Below are 8,882 nucleotides of genomic sequence, written 5' to 3'. Positions count from 1 at the left end.
CTCGACACTTCTCTCAAATATCTGAATGTTCAGAGATCGGTTGATTAGAGATCGGCATAATGAGCTAAATATTTTGAATAAAGGATCAGTTAAGTGTCATTCAGGTAAAGAACCAGATCGGATAACCACATTAGAGATCGGAAAATAATCAATGCAAAAATAATAAGATGATAACCGACAAAATAAAGTCTTTATTTTCAAAAGTTCGGATTACATCATTTGGGCGATCTCTAGGGATCGGATTACACTAACATTGGATCACATCATTTCTGTGATCTCTAGAGATCGGATTGCATTGAAAATAAAATACATCATTTGGGCGATCTCTAGGGATCAGACTACAATAAAGGTCTAACTACATCATTTGGGCAATCTCTAGAGATCTGATTACATTTCAGGATTACATCATTTGGGCGATCTCTAGAGACCGATGGAACATCCTATCTAAAAGGCCTATGTCAAAGCCTAGTCTTGTGGTGAATCAAAAGATGTGTTTGACCAGAGACCATTTGTTGGCATCGGATAGATGTGCAGCTCAGATGGGGTGACTATGACTCCCATGAAGATGAGAGACATCGTCACCGATGTTACCACTCGAAACCGACCCGCTGTCGAACACCCAATGTGGAGGAAAGACGCTGTCGGAACACCCAATGCGATGAGAAGCCGAATGAACTCAGTTGAGCGACTCGAGATCGGTACAACCAAAGTCCGCAATACAGATCTGTCAAATCCAGTCCTCTCACCATCATCAGTAAAGGTCATTCGATCACCGGGATCGTGAATTTTCAGTCGGTAAGTAAAGAAGTTCATCGGAAAAAGATCAAAGCCACATTTATAGCCAGAACTTCCACCGGAGCAGCTAGAACAGGGAAAGTAAGAAAAGAAGAGAGGAAAGTCAGATGAAGAAAATGTCTCCGTCGACAGGGGTATATATAGGGGGAAATGGGCATTTAATCTTTGGCGGAAAAGCAGCGGGCGCTTGAGAATCGAGATGTAATTAATGCTTGGACCGAATCAGGTGATTAAGGGATAATAGAGATCGGAGATAGGAGATCGGCATGAGAGATCGGAATAGGAGCTAGGGAGGATCGGAAGACAAAAAGAATAAGACAAATCCCAATAACCGTCGTCGAGAATCGGGCGAGGTAGTTAAAGCGTGGCGAGATCTCCACCGCACGCCTAAGAATCGCCCGCAATCTTGACAGTGCGAGGGTATGTCATGACAGTCCTGTACATCCCAATCTCCACCGTTGATCCCACTTGTAAGCACAAACCCGGAACCCTTAGATCAAGAGAGAAGACGACAATACCAGCGTCTTTCACTCTTAGCCCTCGGATCGTTCCGGGCAAGGAAATTTGGGACCGTCAGATGGAAAGAAGAAAAGGACAAATATTATGAAGAGTGATCTCAACCATTCATTTCGATTCTCTTTAATTCCTGAACCTCCGATCATGTCCTTCGAGATCTCGACCCTCCATCTCCCTCAAATAAATCCTGACCCTTCACAAAGAGCACCCGATTCCTATAAATATCGGCATAAAAACTGTTCAAGGAAGGGACGGAAAAATAGACGAGAGGCTGTTATTATAGCAAGAGGAACTCTGAAAATTCATTTAGTTTGTTACTCTGCTATTTAGAAGTGTTGATTAAAAGGACTTTGGAAACTAGTTTTCTGAAGTGTTTTCTTGAAGAGATTTTGAATACTGGAACTCTATATTTCCAGTTTGTTCATTATCTGGTCATACTCTCACTTTCTGTCTTTTATCATCTCTGTTTTCACTGCCCAAGATCAACTTCATATCACTCATTTCTTTAGCTAAGTACCCTCCAGTTCACGAAGAACACCACCCTCAGGCTAATCAGTTTACTTTCTCATCCCTGTTTGCCACCCCGTAACTATTTTAGTAGACCCGGCTCCTCACAGGTAAGAGTTCATACTGCTGTTTACGTTTATTTTCTGCACTTCCTTTGTTCTTCATACATCTGCAACTTTCTTCAAGATTATTTTGTACGAGAGAACCCAAGAAAAATGTTGTTGTAAGAGTTCATGCTCTTTGTTTTATTAAGTGTCTACGTTTATTTCCCGCATTTTCCTTGTTCTTCTTACATCTGCGATTTTCTTCAAGACCATTTCTGCACAAGCAATCCCAAAGAAAGTCACTCTCAAATCATCTTTTTAGTGATTAGTTCATTTTATTGATCTCCGTCATTTCTGAAAACAAGTTTTCTAACTCCTAGTAGTATGTAAATGGTTGGGTAAACGTAGGTAGCTACAACTTAGAGGTCTCCTTTAAAAGAAAGGACCTGAATAACACGTCTGGAAGATAGCCAAACTATTAGGTTGACGTAAACAGCCACTCGACAAAGATGTCATAGAGTGGAATAAGACCAAAGTAAACGAAACAGAATAGGTCGGGCGTCAATAGATACTGGTAAAATGAATACATGGGAGGTCGGTAAATCAAGTCTAGTTTTCCCCATCTAGCCAAAAGGTATTGAGAAATCTTATCCTCAACATCTTCAAACTTCAGGACCCTTATTTTTAGGTTCTTAGGACACCAAAATTCAGGACATCGGAAAAATCCCTTTCAGGCTCCTTTCTAATTTAAAAGAGATCGGAGGAGAGTTCTTGTCTGGTCTCAACTCAAAATATAAATAACTATTAGATAGGGATCGGAGGAGAGTTCTTATCCGGTCTCAACCCCAAATTTTAATAAACGTCTAAAAGAGATCGGAGGAGAGTTCTTATCCGGTCTCAATCCAAAATTTTAATAACTATTAAATAGGGATCGGAGGAGAGTTCTTATCCGGTCACAACTCAAAATATAAATAACTATTAGATAGAGATCGGAGGAGAGTTCTTATCCGGTCTCAACCCCAAATTTTAATAAACGTCTAAAAGAGATCGGAGGAGAGTTCTTATCCGGTCTCATCCTCAAAACTTCAAATAAATAACTTAAAAGAGATCGGAGGAGGGTTCTTATCCGGTCTCCCCTCAAAATTTTAATAAACAACTTAAAAGAGATTGGAGGAGAGTTCTTATCCGATTCTCACACCCATTCACTGAGGTTGTCTCATTTACTTATGTATCTGGGTGATCCAAATTTAGTGAAAAATCAAATATTTCTTCTACCAAAAGGATTAACATTGCCGCCTAAGCCCTCCTAACTAATTTGTAAAGGACGCAGAATTAAATCTACTTACCCTTATTAAGGGACGAGGTGGGGTGCCTAACACCTTCCCCACCCGTTTACGGACCCCGAACTTAGAATCTCTGTTTTGAAGTGGTTTCATTTTTAATTTAACTTCTCAAATGGTTTTCTTTAGTTTCCCTCAAAACTAAGGTGGCGACTCCTCACTTTTTCCCACTTCGGTGAGTGATCGTCCAGGCAACCGCAAAATCCCATTGCGACAATCCATAACAATGATTACAAGCATTACTCTCCCAATTCCAGAATTTAAAAACTACTCACTCATGAGTTCAGCAAACATCATGATAAAAAGGTAAAGACAGTAAAAAGAAATCATATAGAAGAAATAAAATGATAAAAATCCATTTAAGGAGATGGAATGAAGGAACCGAAGAGGGTTTGCAGCTTTGATCTTGTGGGACTTCGGCTGGAGAACTCCCCTTGATACTGATATTCTTCTCCTCAAGACGGCTGGAGAGAGTGCAGAATGCGAGTCTCTCTAAAACTCCTAAAAATGCTGTCAAAGGATTCTCTACCTTTTTGATGTTTTCTTTTTCTATTTATAATAGCTCTTCTAGGGTTATGTCATTTTGAGTCCCAAAAGCCTTAGGAGTCTGATTTGAATCAGTAAACAAGAGCGAAAATTCAGGTTTGAAAACTGGCTGCCACAAGGTTCACGGCCCATGTGTCACTACACGGCCCAGGGCCGTGTAACTTACTAGAGCAAAATTACGGAGTCTTGCATTGGCATAGAGATTTACACGAGTCTGTGTTGGCTACACGGGCCGTGTACTTTTGTTCTCAGAAAGTTCTTTAAGCTTGTGCTCGGTAGAGACTTACACGGGTCCCTGCAAATTACACGGGTCCAATTACACGACCTGTGTACTTTTGTTTCTCTATTAGCTCTCTGGCTTTCGTCTCCATTGTGCCAATTGGAGTTTTATATGCAGTGCGGTATGCCCACAGTGCATCATCTAACTTCATGCACCAGTCCTTCCTGGATCTGTTTATAGTTTTCTCTAAAATCTGCTGTAGTTTCTTGTTTGAGATTTCTACTTGGCCGCTGGTTTGAGGATGATAAGGTGTGGCCACCTTGTGAGTCACTCCATACTTTTTCATTAGTGTTTCAAATTGTTGGTTGCAGAAGTTACTTCCTCCATCGCTGATTATTGCTCGAGGTGTGCCAAATCTTGTGAAGATATTCTTCTTAAGGAACCTTGTGACCACTTTAGCATCATTGGTTGGTGCGGCTATTGCTTCTACCCATTTTGACACATAATCAACACCAACCAGAATATACTTATTTCTATGGGAAGAGGGGAATGGGCCCATGAAGTCTATCCCCCATACATCAAATAATTCTACCTTAAGTATACCATGCAGTGGCATTTCATTCCTACTTGAAGTGTTACCTATTCTTTGGCATTGATCACAAGTTAGGACAAAGGATCTCACATCTTTAAACAAATGTGGCTAGTAAAATCCTGCTTGCAAGATCTTGGCTGCTATTTTTGAGGTGCCAAAATGTCCTCCATATAGTGATGAATGGCAGTGATGAAGGATACTTTCCATATCTTCCTCTGGTATGCATCTTCTTATCAGCCCATCATTACATCTCTTGTACAGTAGAGGTTCCTCTCATATGTAATATCTCACATCATGTAGGAATTTCTTCCTTTGCTGATAAGTCATGTTTGGAGGCAATACCTTGCATACAAGAAAATTAACAAAGTTAGCGTACCATGGAGCCTTGGAGATTGCAAGTAATTGCTCATCAGGAAATGAGTCATCAATTGGCAAATCCTTGAAGTCTCCTGTGTACTCCAATTTCAGCCTAGAAAGATGGTAAGCCATTACATATTCAGATCCCTTTTTATCCTTGATTTCAAGGTTAAATTCTTGCAAGAGTAGAATCCATCGAATCAGCCTTGGTTTTGCTTCCTTCTTGTTCAAAAGGTACTGGATTGTAGAATGATCTGTTAATATAATGACTTTTGATCCAATTAGGTAAGATCTAAATTTGTCCATTACAAATACTACTGCTAGGAATTCCTTTTCTGTGGTAGCATAATTGATTTGCGTGTCATCGAGTGTCTTGCTAGCATAATAAATGGCATGGAGCTTTTTATCTTTTCTTTGCCCGAGTATCGCTCCAACTGCAAAGTCACTCGCATCGCACATCACCTCGAATGGTAGCTCCCAATTTGGTGGCTGCATTATTGGTGTTGAGATCAGGGCTTCTTTGATCCTGTTAAAAGAAACAAGGCAATTTTCATCAAAATGAAAGGGAAAATCTTGGCTTAGCAGGTTGGTAAGTGACTTAGCTATTTTGGAAAAATCTTTAATGAATCTTCTGTAGAACCCTGCATATCCCAAAAAGCTTCGCACTCCCTTGACTGATGTTGGTGGTGGCATATTTTCAATTATCTCAATTTTTTGCCTTATTAACCTCAATTCCCCTTTCTGATATCAAATGTCCCAGAACTATACCTTCACTTACCATGAAGTGGCATTTTTCCTAATTTAGGACCAGGTTTGATTCTTCACATCATTGCAATACCTTAGATAAATTAGCTAGGCAATCATCAAAAGTAGTTCCATAGATAGAAAAATCATTTATAAAAACTTCCATGATATTTTCAATATAATCAGAAAAAATAGCCATCATGCATCTTTGAAAGGTAGCAGGGGCATTACAAAGATCAAAAGGCATTCTCCTATATGCAAATGGGAAAGGGCAAGTGAATGTGGTCTTTTTTTGGTTTTCTGGGTGAATGGGAATTTGGAAGAATCCTGAATACCCATTTAGATAACAGAAATAAGAGTGCTTTGCTAACTTTTATAACATTTGGTCGATGAAAGGGAGAGGGAAATGGTCTTTTCTGGTAGCACTGTTCAATTTCCTATAATCTATGCACATTCGCCAACCAGTGACTACCCTAGTAGGGATTAGTTCATTGTTTGCATTTTAGATAACAGTTGTCCCACCCTTCTTAGGAACTACATGTACTGGACTAACCCATTTACTATCAGAAATTGGGTATATGATACCTGCATCTAATAGTTTTAAAATTTCTTTCTTGACTACTTCTTTCATGTTTGGGTTAAGTCTTCTTGGTGCTCGATAGTGGGTTTACTGTTTTCTTTCATGGGTATCCTATGCATGCAAATCGAGGGGTTGATTCCTTTCAGGTCTTCTATTTTATACCCTATGGCCTTGTTATGGATCTTAAGTTCTTTTAACAATTTTTCCTCGTCAAACTTAAATAGACTAGCATTAATTATAATAGGATATTAAGAGTTTGAGTCTAGAAATGCGTACCTTAGTGAGGACGAGAGAGATTTAAGCTCTACCTGCTTAGCGTTTTCCTAGAGCTTGATCTTGGACTGTTCCTCCTTTAACTCCTCCATCTCGGAGGCTTTAGCTAGGGGTGGTAGGGGTGGATGAGTTGCTAACTGTTGTACACAGGTTGCTATTTCTGTGTTTTCATCATTTATTGTGTGGCTATGCATAATACATGCTTCAAGAGGATCTTTAGGATATGTCTTATGAAATTCCTCTTCAACTTGTTTGTCAATTATGTCAACCTTGTAGCATTTATCAGGTTCAAATTTGTGTTTCATTGTGTCGAACAAGTTAAATTCCACTTCTTCTTCTCCTACCTTGAGGGTTAGTCACTCATTTTTGACGTTTGTGATGGCTCTGGCGATTGCTAAGAATGGTCTCCCTAAGATGATAGGGATCTGAACATCTTCTTCCATTTCAAGGACAATAAAGTCTACTGGAATGAAGAATTTGCCCACTTTGATAGGGATGTTCTCAAGTATGCCCACTGGATATTTAACAGATCGATCAACCAATTACAATGAGATTGTCGTGGGCCTCAGTTCTCTGATCTCTAGCTTTTTGCATATTGATAGAGGCATTAAACTCATGCTTACCCTAAGATCGCAAAGGGCCTTGTCTATTTTCTTGTTGCCAATGAGGCAGGGTATGGAGAAGCTTCCTAGATCTTTCAACTTTGGAGGCAGTTTGTTTTATAGTATAGCACTGCATTCCTCTGTTAGAGCTACTATCCCATAGTCTTCCAGCTTTCTTTTCTTTGACAGAATTTCCTTAAGAAATTTGACATAGGATGGCATCTGAGAGAGTGCTTCAGTGAAGGGGATGTTGATATAAGGTTTCTGTAAAACTTCTAAAAACTTCCCAAATTGCTTGTCCAATTTGGCTTTTTGAAATCTTTGAGGAAAAGGTAGGGGAGGCTGGTATGGCTCTGGTAACTTCTTTTTCTTCCCTGCTTCCTCTTCCTGATTTTTCTTGGCTTCTAAGGTCTCATCTGTAGGTTCTTTCTCTAATTGTACTAGAGTTCTCCCACTCCTTAATGTAACTGCTTTACAATGCTCCCTTGGGTTCATCTCTGATTAACTAGGCGGTTTACCAGCAGCCTTACTTGAAGAACTTGCTTGCTGAACAATTTGATTCTCTAGCATCTTGTTATGGGTAGCAAGTTAATCCATTCTGGAAGTCAGCTATTTAATCAATTCATTCTATTGTTGTTGAGCTACTAAGAACTCTTCCATCATGGATTCCATGGTCATCTTTGGTTCAGGTTACTGAGGGAGAGGAGGAGATGGTGGCTGTGTAAAGTTTTGGCCTCTGTTCTGAAATCCAGGGGGTGCTGGCGATTTGTACCCATGTTGCTTATTTATTGGCTAGTTATGTTGATTGGACCATGAGAAATTTGGGTGGTTCCTCCATCCAGGGTTATAAGTGTTTGAATATAGATTGTTGGGTTGTCTCTGGTTGAAGTTTCCTCTATTATTCACATAGTTCATCTGTTCTATAGAGGGTTCATTAAAGCTATTATATTCTGAATATCATCCTCCATAGTTGTCCTTATGTTGACTATTCATCCCTACTGCATTGGCTTGCATTTTATCAAGCCTCCTTGTGAGTTGATCAAATTGAGCATTTATCATGCTTAGGGCGTCCACTTCCAGGACTCCTGCTGTTCTCTTTGCATTTCCTCTTTCATTTGACCACTCATAATTATGGTATGCAACCCTCTCTAGAAGTTCAAGTGCTTGTATCACTGTTTTCTCTATCAAGTCACCTTCTGCAGCTGAATCAGTTGTGCTCCTTGTAGAGGGTAGTAACCCATTATAGAAATTTTGCACTAGTAACCAATCCTCTATGCCATGGTGTGGACATTCCCTCTGCAGGTCTTTATATCTTTCCCATGCGTCATAGAGTGATTCACCTTCCTTTTGTTTGAAGGTGTTGAGCTCAAGTCTCAGTTTTGCAGTCTTTGCAAGTGGAAAATACCTTGCTAGAAAAGCTTGTGAGAGTTTTTCCGAAGTGGTGAATGTTCCAGCTAGTTGAGAAAGTAACCACTTCCTTGCTCTGTCTCGAAGGGAGAATGAAAATGCTCTGAGTCTTATGGCTTGATCAAACACTCCATTCATCTTAAATGTGTCACAAAGGGCAAGAAAGCACTGGAGGTGATAATATGGATCTTCTATTGGTGAACCCGCAAACTGGGTTTGTTGAATCATTTGAAGCCATGCTGGTTTTAATTCAAAGTTGTTGGCTTCCATTGTGGGTCTAGTGACACTGGGTTGAAATCCTTGGATAGATGGAGCTCCGTAGTCTCTTAAGAGTCTTGGTCTATCATTATTATCGGCCA

At 39.9% G+C, this 8,882-nt stretch overlaps 1 non-coding gene across 1 annotated transcript; it reads left to right on the top strand.

Moving 5' to 3' along the window:
* The first annotated feature begins 8,389 nt into the window (after nt 1–8,389).
* LOC131176285 (small nucleolar RNA R71) lies at nt 8,390–8,496 on the top strand. The gene has a single exon (XR_009146408.1). It is a non-coding gene; the product is annotated as a small nucleolar RNA R71 (small nucleolar RNA).
* The last annotated feature ends 386 nt before the right edge of the window (nt 8,497–8,882 follow it).

The sequence above is a fragment of the Hevea brasiliensis genome, chromosome 18 (assembly GCF_030052815.1).
Source record: "Hevea brasiliensis isolate MT/VB/25A 57/8 chromosome 18, ASM3005281v1, whole genome shotgun sequence".
NCBI classification, from domain to species: domain Eukaryota; kingdom Viridiplantae; phylum Streptophyta; class Magnoliopsida; order Malpighiales; family Euphorbiaceae; genus Hevea; species Hevea brasiliensis.
This window is presented reverse-complemented; position numbering and strand designations above follow the sequence as displayed.